The sequence below is a fragment of the Haemorhous mexicanus genome, chromosome 2, assembly GCF_027477595.1.
Source record: "Haemorhous mexicanus isolate bHaeMex1 chromosome 2, bHaeMex1.pri, whole genome shotgun sequence".
NCBI classification, from domain to species: domain Eukaryota; kingdom Metazoa; phylum Chordata; class Aves; order Passeriformes; family Fringillidae; genus Haemorhous; species Haemorhous mexicanus.
The window spans coordinates 114,521,677-114,538,083 of NC_082342.1; the positions used below are offsets into that span (position 1 = coordinate 114,521,677).

Below are 16,407 nucleotides of genomic sequence, written 5' to 3' on the forward strand. Positions count from 1 at the left end.
GCCATAAGAAATCACTGGCATCCCTTCAAAATACCATGGAAAGCTTTTGGTCACTGCTTGAGAGCAGAGAAGGTATTTGAAATGGAGAAAGTGACTGAAAACGGGGTATGGAAAAGGAAAGATTTAATATTTAAATGAGGCTCTTGAATTCCTCACATACAGAAACACCAGGACCAAGATTCAGCCCTTGCTCTGCACTGTCAAACACAGTCTGTGGTAGTCACTGTGCTTTTTTTTGTGGTGCAAGCCAGAAGAGGAACTGATCCAACCTTTTGAGGAACAGGCTCTGTGTTGTCAGCATCACAGGGTGGCTGCTTTGTTTATACAGTTCCTAATGAAGGTAATGGATTGCCCACTCCTTTTGCACCCTTCTGATGCTGGAAACCTCACCTCTAAAAGAAGAAACTGCACATTTGCCTCCATTTTCAGTGTTTTGAACCACATGGATACAGCCAGAAAAAAACACAGGTCTAAACTAATTGTAAAATGTAAACATTTATCACAAATATCCCAGTAACCTCTTTTCCAATCTTTTCAGCTTAATGTTGCTAGGTAAGGCAGGTAAAGCAGCTGGCAGGGCTTAGTTAAGCATGGTTTTAAATGCCAGATGAGAAAGGGAAAATTTCAGCAGGTTGTGGAAGATTGGGCTCTCCTTTGTCAGTGATTCTTACTGAAGACAAACTTTAATGGTATTCATGCCTAAAAATATTTCAAAACCTGCTTCTTGGGGAAGGATAGACCCCAGATGCCTGACCACAACAGTAAATTGCTGTCAGTGACACAGCCTATGCATATTGAGGGGACCCAGCTCTGCCCTCTCCGTGACAGGGTAGTGGGTTGCCTTGGGGTTCATCTGCTCATATCACTGTCATCTGTCATGACATATTCATATGGGACCCAGCTGCTGAAGCTTACACCAAGAAAGAGAAAATGTAAAAATAATTGGTTGATGTTTATGTCGTTCCTTAGGCTACACCCACGCAGCCCTTTTCAGGGTTCACTATTTGAAGGATCATTATCTTTACATACATATATAAATTGTTCTATAACTTAAGTGATATACCCTTCTACTTTTAACCTTTAAATAATGCAAGGGCAGAAAAAGCCTTGTCACCACTGAGCACCTCCCAGTAAAATTTGGCTGTGGTTTAATGTCAATAATAAAAGCATCATAACATTTTAGTAAACTTGTTTCTGAGGTGGGATTGATTTTCTTAGATTTGCTAGGAGATTAGACAACTTTTCAACTCAAGACTTTTAGAAATGCTCATTCCTGGAGCCAGCAGTCTGAAGATGATAAAAGCTTTTGTACTGGGGCTGAGCTTGCTCTGGGCCTGCTGCAAGCTGCCCAAGACAAAATTGTGTCCTACCACAGGGATCTGCCTCAGAGTCAGACCCTACAAGAGAGGCACTCGGGATCTCCTGGAAATGCAGCCCCTGTCTCTGTGGGTCCTGCCTCCTCTGGTGCTGGGGAAGGAGATGACAACCTTGTCCTGCCCAGCTCCCCGTGGAGAGGCAGTGTCAGGGTGCAGACCTCAGCAAGGAGCAGGGTGTTGGCACTGCTCTGTGCACAGGAGCCATCCTGCAGACGAGAGGGGAGCACAGACTGCATAAAGCAAACAGCAGTGGCTGCTTCTCGCTGAAATTGTGTCCCAAAAGGATTTTGGCTGAACGATTTGGGTCCATTACGAAGAGCACTGCCAGCAGTGCCCCTCTGCTCAGCCCTGTGAGGATCACCTGGAGTGCTGTGTCCAGCTCTGGGCTCCTCAGGACAGAGGAGACACTGGAGTGGGTCCAGTGGAGGGTGCCAAAGGTGATGGAGGGACTGGAGCATCTCACTGAGGACAGGCTGAGGGAGCTGGGCCTGTCCAGCCTGGAGAAGAGAGGGCAGAGAGAGCCCTCATCCCTGTCAGTGTCTGCAGGGAGGGCTGAGAAGGCTCTGCTCTCTTGTGCCCAGCACTGGAACAAGAGGCAGTGGACAGAAACTGATGGCCAGGAAGTTCCACCTGAACACGAGGAAGAATTTCTTTCCTGCTCAGTGACTGAGCACTGGAACTGATTGTCCAGAGGAGGGTTGGAGTCTCCTTCACTGGATCTATTCCAGAACCATCTGGACACAATCCTGTGCCGTGTGCTCCCAGTGCTTGAGCAGGGAGGTTGGACCAGATGACCCATGGTGGTCCCTTCCAACCTGACCCATTCCGTGATTCTGTGACTTTATGATTCTGTGACTTTATGATTCTGTGACTTTATGATTCTGTGATTCTGGATCATTGCAGTAATAGCCATAACAAAGGAATTATAATTTATTTGAATATCCTCAACAAAGTACTGGGTTTTAAATATCATCATTAACCTGGCTAATACAGTTATATGGGAAATGAAGTGTGCGACCACCACCTTTCATTTAAGAGATTGATTAAACTGAAATAGGTGGCTATGGAAATGAGTAGAAGATGTTGCATTTATGTATGATACATAAGAGAAATCACATGGACAGCATGCAAGCAGTAATCATAGCACCACTTTTAGCAGGACTGAGAAAATGCTCAGAGAGAGTTCTGGGGTTAAAGTGCTTCCAGAAACAAAGTTGAAACTGGAGGAATAGAAATTGTTTCCTCTTGTTTGATTCCTCCTGCATTCTACGTACCAATTGCTTGCAAATAAACAGGGCTGCACCAAAGAAATAGCTTGCTGTTTCCAATTTCTAATAGACATGAATGCTGCATTTTAGTCATGCTGCCCACCAAAAAGAGCAATTATGCATTGAAGATGACACAAAAACATAAACACATTTTCAAGGAGCGAAAATTGTCCGTGTTCCTTTTTGATAACCCCTGAATTGTGTTTCCTATGCTGCTTCACCTCTGGCTCTGCAAGGGAAGAGCAGCAGAAAAATCTTGTAGATTAGTGATACAGCAAAATGTCCTTATTTATGGTCTTTGAGGCTTCTGAATGTTGAGTCCCTGTCTGTTGTGAAAGAAGTGGCCTCAAGGAACTGCTACCCCAGGTCACTGCAGAGGCAGCCCAAGCTCCTGTGCTCAGGGGGCTCTGGCTGCTCCCCCTGCCCAGCACTGGCTCCCTCTGCTCCCAGCTGAGTTTGTGCCATTGGCAGTGCTGGCAGAGCCTCAGCTCAGGTTATGTGCTGAGCTGATTCCTTCTGCACATCACAGCCTGCTGCACGTGTGTGGTATTTGCTGAGGCTGTTTGGTCCTGGGAAAGGTTTAAGGGGGGCAGGGAAGAAGCACGGCCACTCGACAGAGGGAATCACACGGCAATGGCTCTGTGAAGGGAAGCCCTGTATCCCCAAAACACCATTTCAGACCTATTGTTAGAGCATGAGAAAGGCAGTAATTACAATCGGAGACCAATTGCATTGTATTGCCAGGGAAGATTATTCTCACCTCAGTTACACAGTTAGCTCTATTTTTATTCTATCATTTCTTTTTTCAGCATGCTGAAAAACTGACAGAGAACAAGTGACAAACAGAATTCAGAGATGTCCAAGTAAAGTTACTTTGGAATGAAGAATAATCCATCAGGATACTATTTGCAGTGTCTATTTTAGTAAAAGTCCCTAGACTATTGTTCTTTAGAATTAAAATAAATATTGATATAATGCATAATCTAGGCAGCTGGTTTCTGGATTGTTCCATGCTGTCATCTATCACTGTAAGTAGTTTTTAATGTAAAAATGAAATATATATTCTGCTGCAGCTGCTTATGTTTTGTACTGGGTTGCTTGTTTTTAACCATGTTGTGTTAGATGGGGAACACGAATGGTCTGTCAAAGGGCCAGGTGGGATAAAGGACTTTTACAGCCACCAGCCTGAGTGACTCCTTGTGTGACATGGTATTAGATGAGACCATACTGTGCTTGGTGCATGTCATCAGCACCCACAAACCAATACAGGCCATGGCTGGGCACTGGGACTTGCTGACCTGTGGTGCCAGAGCCCACAGGGGTGACATGGCCATTTGTGAGTTCTGCCCCGTTCGTGGCTGCACATTGATCAGGCAGCTCCAGTCTGTGCCTATGCCACAAATTCAGTGACATGCTCCAGTTTTGTAGAGCTTGTTACCCCCAGCTCCTGAATTAGGAGGCTGCTTGGACTTGCCTTGGCATTGGTAAATGTGCTCTCCTCTAAACAAAATGCAGAATAGGTTTATCCTAAACACATCCAAACATTATTTTTGGTTTAAATGAAAACGTTCATTGTACAAAAAAAGAGGCATCACAATGCAGAAATGCTGAGGGAAAGAGATGAACTAGAAACATACTTGTTAGGTGAGCTGAAACCTGTGTTTGTGTCATCTGAGCTATCATTTGTTCAGGAATACAATAGCCCATGATCCCAGACCAGAAATAAAGAACATAAAAATCTGTGTTATCCACAAATGCATTTCTGTATATCCCATTTCCTACCTGTAGCTTCCTATTGTGGAGCAGAGAAGTCAAAAGATTTATTCAGAGGGAACCTTGGTTTCCTCCAGTACCAACATCTGGAGGGTACAGCCAGAGCAAGACACACCAGGACAAGCACTGCTGAGGCTTAATGCCATCCCAGTGGTCTGTGCTGGGGCCAGTTCTGTTCAATGTTTTTATTGATGACATGGATGAGGGCATTGGGTCTTTCATTAGTAAATTTGCAGATGGCACTGAGCTGGGAGCATGTGTCCATCTTCTGGAAGGTAGGAGGGCTCTGCAGAGGGACTTGGAATGGTTGGATGGATCAGCAGAGTCTAACAAGATGAAGTTTAATAAGCCCAAGTGCCAAGTCCTGCATTTTGGCCACAATAACCCCTGCAATGTTACAGGCTGGGGATGGTGTGGCTGGACAATGCCCAGGCAGAAAGGGACCTGAGGGTACTGGTCAACAGCCACTGGCCATGAGCCAGCAGAGTGCCCTGGTGGCCAAGAAGGCCAATGGCTCCTGGCCTGGATCAGGAACAGTGTGGCCAGCAGGAGCAGGGAGCTCATTCTGCCCCTGCACTGGGCACTGCTGAGGGCACACCTGGAGTGCTGTGTCCAGTTCTGGCCCCTCAGTTTGGGAAGGACATTGGGAAGCTGGGGCACATCCAGAGGAGGCAGCAAGGCTGGAGAGGGGCTGGGAACACAAACTCTGTGAGGAACCCCTGAGGGAGCTGGGGGTGTTCAGCCTGGAGAAAAGGAGACTCAGGGGTGACCTTATCCCTCTCTACAACTCCCTGAAAGGTGGCTGTGCTCAGGTGGGGTTGGGATCTTTCTCCAGGCAGCACTGACAGAACCAGAAGACACAGTCTTAAACTGTGCCAAGGGAAATATAGGTTGGACATCAGGAAAAGTTTTCTTACAGATAGGGTGATAAAGTTCTGGAATGGCCTGCCAGGGGAGGTGGTGGAGTCACCATCCCTGGATGTGTTTAAATAAAGATTGTGTGTGGCACTCAGTGCCAGGGTTTAGTTGAGGTGTTTGGGCTGGGTTGGACTGGATGATCTTGAAGGTCCTTTCTATCCTAGTGATTTTGTGATTGTCAGAGAGATGGGGGAGAAGTTTCAGAAAAACTCTCCAAACCTTCAGAAAACTTTCCAAAATTGCAGGCTAGAGACACTGGAGGAGGCAGGTTTGGGTAGCTGGGGATACCCAAGAACTGACAAGCAGCTTGCTGGAGTCATCTGTGCCACCCTACATGTTTGGGAAACAAGCTTTTTTCAGTGTTTAACACAATAACTGCAAGGGCACCTTCACAGACTCCTGGAGACTGCTTTGCTTCTCTGAGTTAGAGAAATAGCATCACTCTTATTTCACTGGAATTTTTTTTTTTTTTTTTTTTTTTTTTTTTTTTGAGAGAAATGGAACATGTTTCTTCCCTTTCTGACTGGTACAGAAAGAACATTTTCTCTTCTAATCACCATTTGACAGAAAAATGGAAGAGCAAACAACCTATGTTTTTCCACTGTGATTGTTTTTTGCTTCCTTTTATACCTTTCTCTCTGAAAAGTGTCCATATCCCCCTGCCCCCTATTTCCTAAGGTTTTTCTGGTAATCGTGTGTTATTGTGGGGATTAATGCACAGGAAACTTGAAAGCAGCAAAAGAAGCCTGCAGGCTCTGTTGGGTATGAGGGATGGGCTGTTATCCCTCACACCTCCTTGTTGCAAATCCCATTTGGTGGTGTGCTGCTAGTGAAAAGAAAACCTGTCTTTTGCAAGTGTTTGGATCAGTCGGGGAGAAAAGATCTTGTGTCAGGGTTGGTTTTAGCCATAGAAGGGTCTGACTTTGCTCCTACACCACCCAGCTGGTGAGAGCCTTCCTGAGAGCCTGAGGAGCTGCTCTCTTCCTCCAGCTGGTGAGAGCCTTCCTGAGAGCCCTCCCTGCAGCTTTGTCTTGCTCTGGGCTTGGCTTTTCTATCCACAGCACCTTCTGTGCCAGGGCCTGAGCTGGGCATCCTGCTGGATCTCCTTGGTCCTGCTGCCTGCTGAGGTGGGAGCTGTGGGAGCACAAGGTCTGTAAGGGGCAGCTGGTCCTGGGCTAAAAACCTGAATGCTGTGGAGAAGGAAGCTGTTGTCCTCTACTGTGAAAAATCTGCCCATTGGGTCCCATCCTGCCTCTGCCAACATCAGCAGGAGCTCGGTCTTTGATTTGGATGAGCCTAGCATTTTCTGAACTCCTATTAAGTTCTTATTAGTTAGGAATAGTTGAATCCATGGTAATAGTCTGTCTCTGCTCACAGGCTGTGCAGGAGCAGGTTTCCCTTTGTACAGCCTTGTGATTTACAACTTCCAAGGCGACTTAGTGCCGATGCTCTTTAGCAAATTAATTTTTTTCCAGAAGCCAGTTGCTAAGGGCGTTTACTACTTGCTATTCTCGCTGTGTGGCTGGGTGCTGTATCCCAAGGAATTGTCCCTGTTCCAGGACTGGCCCCACCTGAATTCTGTAAACCTGAACCCCTTCTCTGCTCGCAGACTGCTCACAAACATATTGAATTGTTTCTTGGGTCCGTTTTACTCACCAGGAAAATAAAAAACAAATAAAAACAAATAAAAATGGAGGTTTCCATTCTAGGCAGAACTGCTTTTGACACAAAGGCTGTCATGGGCAGAGGATCACACCAGCACATTCTATTTCCTACAAGTGCTCTGGGGGATAAAACCTGGTGTACCTGGGCACTGGTGAATAATCCATATAAATCACTAACAAATATAATAACAATGATAATATAAACCAAATTGATATAAAATAAAATAGATGTCAAGTAGTGACAAAACCCACAAGCAGCCTGATTCCTGGGACTAAAGTGAAATCCCTTCTGTAGCGTTCACCTTGCTGACACAGTTAGGACTGGACGGGAGTGCCAGAAACCAAATCTCCTTCACAGCCAGCACAAATGGTTTAATAGTACGTTACGCAGACTTCCTGAAATAGCTGCCCCCTGTTTCCTCAGCAGCGTTGGAGGAGGAGGTGGGAGGGATGGTAAATGCCACCGCAGGCTCCCCTGTGCAGGCACCCCCATCGATGCCAATTTTTGATCCAGCAGCACAGGGCGGATTAGCAGCGGAAGATTAATTCCTTCCTGTCATCTCCCCAGGGAGGTTAAATGATCTCAGGAGCAATTTCTCTTGCTAGGAGCACTGTAATCCCGAAGCAGACTGCTAACTGCTACAGTTTATGTGGGGCTCTAATGATGGCAAGGAGGTTCCTGCTTTGGGGAAGGGTCATTGTTCAAAGAGATGTTTATTTAATTAAATGGAGATTTCTTGCAACCCTTCTCTCGTGTGAAACCTGCAGCTCGAAGGAACCATCTGAGTAATTTTTAAAATGTCTGAAGGAGAAAAATCTTTATTAATTAAAAAGAGAGTCCCAGAGAGTATGAGCAGTTGAACACAGTCCATGAACTTGGCCTCAGCAGTGCACATTACCCATCTGTGTCCTGGCCCTCTTTACCCAGTACAGCTACTGGAAAATGAAACTTGGGCTGGAACCTTTTCGCTCTGCTGTGCAGCCTGTCTGCACTCACAGCTTCCCATCAATGTGCTCCTCTGCAGCCTGACACACCCAGCTGCTCCAAGCCTGGTCCCCAGCCCGTGCTAGGAGGTGGCCCAGAGCAGGGTGGATCATCTGGGACTCGAGGCAGCTGTGTGACACTTCTGCTCCTCTTCTCCCACACTCTTGATCTCGAAGGCATGGGAGTATTCCCAACCATGGAATCAGGGATAACAGTTAAAAATTCATCACAACACTGTCCGTTCTGCCTTCAGATGATGAGGTGCCTCTTTTTCCAGGTCACTTCTGCACGGTGAGGATCATGCTGTCACATCATCCCTGCAGTGCAGTGAGTGTGGGGCTTCCCTGCCCCAGAGCACGCGCTCACAGACCAAAATAAAATGCAGATGAAGAAGTGAAGAGTGAGAAAGAGCTGAAGAGACACGAGATGAGATGAGAGGAAGGCTCCTGGTAATCATGGGTTGGAAATGGAGTCTCAAATAGAGACAGTTCTTGGCAGCAGGAAGCAGAAGACAGCTCTAAGTGGGGAGAGACGTGTGAGTGACATACAGAGGGGAGCGTGGGAGCAGCAGCAGCGAGGGCAGGGCGACCACAGGGAGGGCAAGCAGAGCCATCTCCGGACTTGGATGGCCCTGGAACTGGAGGAAAGAAAGAAGAAGGTGAGCTGGGGTCTGTGGGCATTCTTATTGTGATCTACAGCACATCAGCCAGGGCAATACAGTGCTGGTGTGCCTGCTCTCGCACTGGAGACACAGGGTATGCCCACTGCAGGTACCACTGGCTTAGGGCATTTGCCACCAGGCTGTTGCTCTGAGGCAGCTGACACACAGAAGCTCATTGGCCCCAGAAACCTGTTCTTCTGTTGGATTTTATATTTGAGGGCCCAGTTTCTATTTCAGCCTGGTTTGTAGGGTTTTGTGTACAAGTGCAAATTACGGGTTCGTTAAGGCTTGTCCCTACAGAGAGCTTGATTCACTCTGGTTTAAATCAGATAATAAAACAGCGGAGCTCTCTCTGTAGGTACAGTGTTCAACTAGATTCCAGGGGTTTATTTTGCCCTGTATGTTTTCAGGTGTAGAATAAACTCATGTACATATTTCCACCTGTATGTGCCAATTTGTGGAAATGGACTGTTGCAGATGAGCTGCCTCACCATCCTGCCTTGGGAGAAATCGTGGCAGGGAGCATCAAAACAATAAGAATGGAGGAGGGCGAGGCAGGCAAAATAATTTTGAAGTGAAAAGCAGAATGAGAGATGGGATGGGGATTACAGAGATGGAAAGCAGACCATTAAACCCAGGGGTCTGATCCTGCCCCCTGCTAAGAACTAATAGCAGTCATTATATGTATCGTATGTGAGAGTCTGGAATTGCATCTGCATTGCAAAGGATGAATTTGGAGAGGATAACCAGCAGCAAGAGCAGTAGCTCACTGGGCTTCTTTGCTGGCCATGCCTTCAGTTCCAGTCAGTTCTTGCACTAATCCAGTCAAATATGTGCTTGTCTGTAAGGACGTGAGCAGTTTCACTGATTGCAAAGGCTCTGCTCAGTTGTCATAAATGTAAGCATAAACTTCAATGCTTAGCTTGCTTCATCAGGCTTTCCAAGAGCTGGTCACACAGCCTCTGACCCAGCACCCTGAATGATACCCTGGCACTGAAATACAGCCATGGGGAATTAGAACAGAGGGAAATCAGAGACACACAGGGTGGATGCTTCTTAAGGAAATTGAATCAGTTGAAGGTCAACTTCCTATGTATTAATGTATTGTGAGGATTTACGTGTGGGCTGCTCCCCTAAAGTTTCAGGATAGCTGCTCTTCCTTCCCTCAACCCAACAAGTCACTAGTGGCACCCAGTGGCTAGAAGGGTTAGTTAAAAATACACCTTTCTCCCACATGAGTTCCCTCACACTGAAGTCAGTGTTTAAATGCAAATACCAGTGTCTTGGTATTACAGGTATTAAATTCAGGCATAGCTATTTTTGAGTGAGGTTTCATCTGGAAAGTATCTCCTGAGTAATGATCCCAATTTCTGTTCACAGAGGCATTTAGCCTGCAAAGTAAAATGCTCAGGCTCCTAGTGCAGCACACAGCAGGCCACAAACTGACTGCATTTTGGCGCAGTTGTGGGATAGTTAATGCTTATTTATTCTGTGAGAGCACTAAACCTGCACAAATGAAAATTATGCCTGTTGTAAAAGTTCCAGGACTTTCCTCCAGAGAACACTTCCCAAAATTTGCTGACTTTCAGCGCTTACGGAATTTCAAGAGCCAAGTGATCCATAGGAAAGTTAAAAACCCAGCTAGTAAATGAAACGAGCAATTAACCAAACTGATGAGAGGGAACGCCAAAACTCCATGGCCATAGCTTCTGGATCTTCAGCCTCTACTTGGAGCATATACAATGAAAACATGTCTTCTAAAAGACAAGTAAAAGTGACCTGCTTCATTCCTGAATGATACATTAAACAGGCTTAAAGTTTGTGCCTGGTCCTGCAGGCGGTGGGATTCAGTAGGATGAATCGTGTGACCTGAGTCTCCAGGGGTTTGAGCATTTCATGTTTATGGTGCCAGCAGAGGCAGAGGTTTGTTGTCCCCATGCAGTCCATGGTCTGTGCTAAGGGAAAGCCCCTTCACCCCATGCTGAGCTCCTCTGCCACCCTTTCCTCCAGCCAGTGGCATGCAGCAAGTCAGAGCCACTGTGTCCCCACATAACCTCACTGCTATCAGGGTAATGACAACTCCTATCAAAACACACAGCTCTATCTTTACCCCGTTTTCTACTCCCCCATCCCTCTGTCTGTCAAAAGCTGGCATAGCAAGAGAGGGAGAAGATGCTAATCTCATCCCTGCTCTGTTTTAGAGACAGGAATCCTGTGTGTGGTGGGAGGATAATGCCAGCAGCCTCAGTTATGAGGTTTGCTGTAGCTGCCTGCAGGGGTGCAGGAACAGAGAGAGGCAGCAAAGCCATTCCACCAGGGTCTTGAGGAATGGAGTGGCTGTGCAGGAATCACATCTGCCAAACTCCCCCACAGCATCCCAACAAGGGCCATGGCAGGGACTGACAGGCTGCTGCTGCAGTCTTGCTGTTCCCAGCTGCCAGAGCAGCCTCTCGGGACTGAGGCATGCTCACGCCAAGCCTGGGCACTCCTGCAGCAGCCGCTTCTCAGAGTTCAGCTACCAAACATGAGGCAGAGAGCGAGGCTCCCGTTCCTCTGACACCAGACAGCTGTCTTTTGCTGGGGTCTCCTGGGCCAGGAACAGCTGGTTTTGCCTGTGGTGTGATGTTTTGTAGGCTGCTATGGCTTCAGGGAAGCACAGATCTAATTTCCCATGCACTACATGCAGGACATCTTTGGTGTCCAAGATCTCACTGGAGCAATAGGCAGTGTTCACATCTGTTTTAGCAATTTTATACATTCCCTGCTATCACAAGGACCCAGACCACCAGTCATGCCCTTTTCAGCTGCTTTTTACTGAATATAACACTTATGGCTGCAGGTCATTGATGATGGTTTGTGATGGGTTGCAGAGAATTCTTGGTGATCCTGGTGTGGGGTGGATGTTTTGCAGATCCTTTTTGTGTCTCTATTCATGGCTTTTCCAACACTGCAATAATAAATAGAAATGTAAGTTTTTGGGCAAGGGCCTCCTGGCTATTATGGTCAGATCTCTGCAATTACAGGTGTTATCTGTCTTTCCCTAATAGAAGTGAATTTCTCCTTGCAATAACCTCTCTGTGCCTCAGTGTCCCTGTCTGTAAAATGGGTGTTATCAGACAGGAGTTTGCTAACAGGAGGGCAGTGCTTTTTTTCCTGCCAAGCACTTCACGATCCACTGGGATGCACCAGGAAAGTGCATGCCATCTTTTAAAACTTACCTACCCTTCCAAATGGTCTCCCTGGAAAGTTTTTAGCTAGTTCCCACCACCACTCTCATCCCTCAGCACATTCCTTAACTGAACAGTGTGGCTTTGCCTTCATTAATTCCCTCACTCTCCGTACCCTTCCCTGCCTTCTCCCAAGGTGGGTGCAAAGTGTGTGTGCAGCAGAGTGCTCTGCCATGCTTCATTGATCTCTCTTGTTTGTTGCTTTCTTTTCTTTGGTTGCTTTCTCTTCTCTGGTTGCTTTCCTTTCTCTCTCCCCAAAAAGAGAAGTGAGTGGAAATGCAATAGGTGATGTAAAATTTGCAAGCCAAATAGAGCACACATTCATTCCCTTGTGCTCTGCTTAACAGGAGGATGGAAACTCTTCAATGGCTCTTCTTGTCCCTGTGTGAGGAGCTCCTCACCTGGCTGGTGAGTATGGAATTAAATCCATGTGGGCATACTGGTATAGCAGGGTTCAAACATCCTTTCTGCCATGTCAGCACACCCTACCTCAGCCTCAATTATACACTTTCCAGCTTTTCATTAAGAAGTCATAGTTCTGTGTGATGTCTTGTATTTGGAGCTGGTTACAAAAGCCTGTCAGGCACTGGCTGGTTTCTTAATACAGTAATCAAATGCAGAAGTGCCAAACCATTAATTCAAGAGAATTTTTTTTTTTTAACCCAAACCCAAAAACCGAAAAAACCCTCAAGAGTATAAAATCCAAAGAAGACTTAATACAATTATTCCTAGGGGATGTTGTTCGTAAGTGTTGTGACCATCTGGGCATACAGCTGGCTAAACATAGCCTCTACTCCGTCTCCTTCGGGAGAAATCCTTAAAAGGGGCAGAAAAGGGCTAAAACATTACAAAAGACGACCTCTTTTCAGCAAGAGCATCCTCCCCGTTTTGGAAGTGTTGATTGTTTGGCCTCCCTCCGCCACCGAGGCTGCTTTATTGTGTATTTATTACTCAGATGAAGGCTGGAGCCAGAGTTCTTTGGCCCATTTCTAAAGCAATTTAAATGAGCCGGCTGCTCTGGGCGGCAGCGCCGGGGCCGGGCTGCGCGGCCGCAGCAGGCGCGCCAGCGGGAACTGCCCTCGGCTTTCCGAGCGGGGATTTACGGTTCACATGCAGTTCAAGCACGGCTCCTGCCCTGGGATTATCTACGTGGCCAGCACCGGGGCATGCCAGGCAAGCTGCTGGGCACTCCCAGATCCCACAGCCAGGGAGGGGGGGCTGCTGGCATCAGGCTCCTGCACGTCCCGGCTCTCACCCGGGGGTACCCCCGGCTCTCCCTGCCCCATCCCCAGCGGATGGAGCCCGCAGGAGCTGCCAGGGCGTGTGGCTGGGCTGGCAGGGCTGATTGATGGCCCACAGCTCAGGTGGGGAGGGGACACCCTTTCAGAAGAGGGTCACAGTTTGGGAGCTCTGTGGCACCCTCCCTTATGATGCTGCTCTTATGCCAGAGACACACAGCAGTGTCACGGGAGGGGCAGAAGCCCTGCTGGGACCAGTGCTGGCCCTCCTCCCTGCTGTTCCAGCCCATCCCAGCCCCAGGACCACGCAGCTGTTCCATCCCATCCAGCCACACTGAGCTGTGTGATCGCTGCACCTCGGCTGCACTGTTTCAGCACGGGACCTTTGGCAGGTCTAAATCACCAGCTAAGACTAATTTACACCATGGAAAGATTGATACATGTGCTCAAGTCAGGAAAGCCCAATTATTTAAAAAAATAAAAAATCCAATCTGTTCCTGCTTACCAGAAACCTCTTTCTTATCAGGGCAATCCTCTAACAGCTCGCAATCAACAGTAAAGCCCAAACTCACTATCTGTCCACCCTCAGCTCTCACAAACCTTCTGCACTGATGCCATGCTGCCTTCAAAGCCCCCAGATCTCCTCTTCCTCAGCCTGGCTTTCAGCATCTGCAGCCTCATGGCAAGACCAACCTCCTGATGCCAGCCACCAGCTTGGTCCTGGAGGCACTGCCTGGTACATGGGGCAGCAGCAGTAACATCACCTTGTTTTTCCCAGAGGAGTTTGGGGAATTTCACACCTTTCCAAGGTAGTTTAAAAAGGACTGGGCAGGCACCTTGCATACTGGAATATACCTGAACAGAGAGGAACCAGATTTGACAGATATCATGTCAGAAAATAAGACCTGCTGTGACAGGTCATATCAGAGATCCATCTGAATTGGTCAGGCAGTTGGGCTAGACCATCATTGCAGGTCCCTTCCAATTGAAATATATTCAATTATATATTCTATTCTGTTCTGTTCTAACCCCTTGTCTTGTCTTCATCAGCAACTGGCCACAGCTGCACAGGGAGGATTGCAAAGCACAGGACACACACACACAGTGATCCCAAAGTTAGAAATATTTGCTCAGCCTCAGCAAACTTTGGCTCAACATCTCCTGCCTTGCAGCTATTGTCCTGGCAATTCTGGCTTTTGGCTACAGGAGAGGGAAATGTGAGAGTTAAGGCTCTAAGACAATGTTATCTTGGCCATGGGCTCACCTGCAGTTTTTTCCCATGCACAACTTTTGGACCTAAAGCTCTCCAGAGCAGGCTGAGCATCCCTCTGAGCTCCAGCTCCTGCTCAAGGCAGCACAGAGAGCAGCCCAGCTCACACACTGGGGGAGAGGAACTCTTTGCACCCCTACTTCCACATCTTTCTGTCAGTGTTGGTAACACTGGTAATCACCCAAATCAGTGTTTATTTCCTTTTATATACAGATGAACCTTTAGAAACTGTGCTGTCTCAAACTTTCAGCTTAGTGTCACGCTGTCCTCACAACCCCTCACAGCTCTCCTGTTTGTCTGGCAATGCTGCATTGCAGCAGGGGGTTAGCAGGGCAATGGCATCCCCACCCACAATGAAACAGCTCAAGTCTTCTCATGGAAGGAGACAAAATCCCTACCCACCTTTCTTATTGAAAAGAAGGAAGGAAAAGGCTTCAAGCTTGGAGAATATTTACACATAGTGCTAATAAACCAGACATAAAGGTTTCTTTCTTTTGCATACATTTTCTTTCCTTCCCTTGGAAGGAAATAGTCTTATTTGCTTTTTTTCCCTTTCCTTTCCCCTGAGGCAGCTGGGACCAGGGAGAGTTACAGAAGTTTCTTGCTTTATTTTGCTGAGAGAATCACAATGCCGGCCAGGTAAATTGTCTCATCATCAGTCAGACAGAGCACAGGAGTTTGTTATTATCACAATAACGTGAGAAAAGTAATTTTTCATTTTCAGTGAATGTAAAAGTGGTCAAATGAGGTCTCTTCCTATTTTTCCTTTTGGACTCTGCTGAAACACAACGTTTAAATGCCAGCATAAAAGTGCCACATTGAAAAAAGTTAGGCAAGCTGGAAAAGAATAGCTGTAATGGAAACAGCAGCCTGAACAGCTGTGACAAGTGGGATAAATCTTCCAATCCGTGGATGATTTGTCTGTCAGGCATTTTACAAATATATATATACATATTGCAGATCTATCTTACGTGTGTGTGTGTGTTTGTGTGTAATCAATGAAGTGTGTGTACAACGGATGGATGCATTAGACAGATAATTATGTGATTACAAGTCTCCCATTATATTTATGGCGACCCATTAAAGCCTCTTCTGAGTTATCCCTGCTCTCCCTGCTCCTGGAGGTAAAGGTCATTAATGCCATCAGCCACCAGGTATGCCTCACACCCAGCCCAGCCCCAGCAGCAAGTCAGAAATTCTGACTCTGGCTTCTGCAGCCAGGGACAGCTCAGTCTCCTTCATTCTTGAGGAAACCGTCAGATGGAAAAAAAAGTTGTTTTCATTGCCCAGTGCAGTGGGCTGAGCTGTGAGAGCTGTGTTATTTGAGGTAGTGGAAAGATGTCAGCATCAGGCACGGGGTGCCCCTGTGAAGGATGGATGCCTGCTCTGGGCTGGCTGAAGGCACAACCGTGCTGGTGGCTCCAGAGCCTTGGATCCCAGGGCTGTGCCACCTGTGAGCCTGGGGCAAAGCCAGGAGCCACAGGTGGGCAGGCAGGTGTCAAGGGAACCTTGCTGGATTTGGCTGGACAGACAGACCTCGGCATGCTGAGGGTGATGGGAGGAGAGCTGGGATGTGGCAGGCACAAGAACCCCCTGTGAGGTGCCAGCAGACCTGCCAGTGGGCTGTCCCACACCAGGCAGGGGACTGGCTGCTGTCCCAGACACGTGGCAGCCCCTTGGAGCCCAGCCCATTCACCAGGAAGAGCATTTCAGTCCACACCCACTTAGTCACCGGCGTCTGGCTTGGAAATGTCTGACTAATGAGGGGTTGCAGGTAGCCCAGCCAGGCTGCATTCCTGCCACCCCAGCCTTCCCTGCACTAATTCCTCCAGTCCACACAGCTGAGGATGCAGCAGCAACGGGGATGATCCACTGCTGGGTGCAGGCCAGCCCTGCAAACAACATCCTGCTCCCTTCCCACACCATCCGGACACGTGGCTTTGGCTGACCTCCTACACAGCTCACCTGGGGCAGAGAGGATGGAGGGGAAGCCCTGTACCCATGGCCAGTGTCACAAGCTCCCTGTG

General features: G+C 47.6%; 1 long non-coding RNA gene across 1 annotated transcript in view; it reads left to right on the forward strand.

Annotated features, from left to right (window-relative positions):
• LOC132324031 (uncharacterized) overlaps nt 1–16,407 on the forward strand; it is a 49,741-nt gene that overhangs the window by 25,946 nt on the left and 7,388 nt on the right. Inside the window, exons 2-3 of the long non-coding RNA XR_009485497.1 lie at nt 8,262–8,642; nt 12,220–12,280. This is a non-coding gene — a long non-coding RNA (uncharacterized LOC132324031). The remainder of the gene's footprint in view (nt 1–8,261; nt 8,643–12,219; nt 12,281–16,407) is intronic.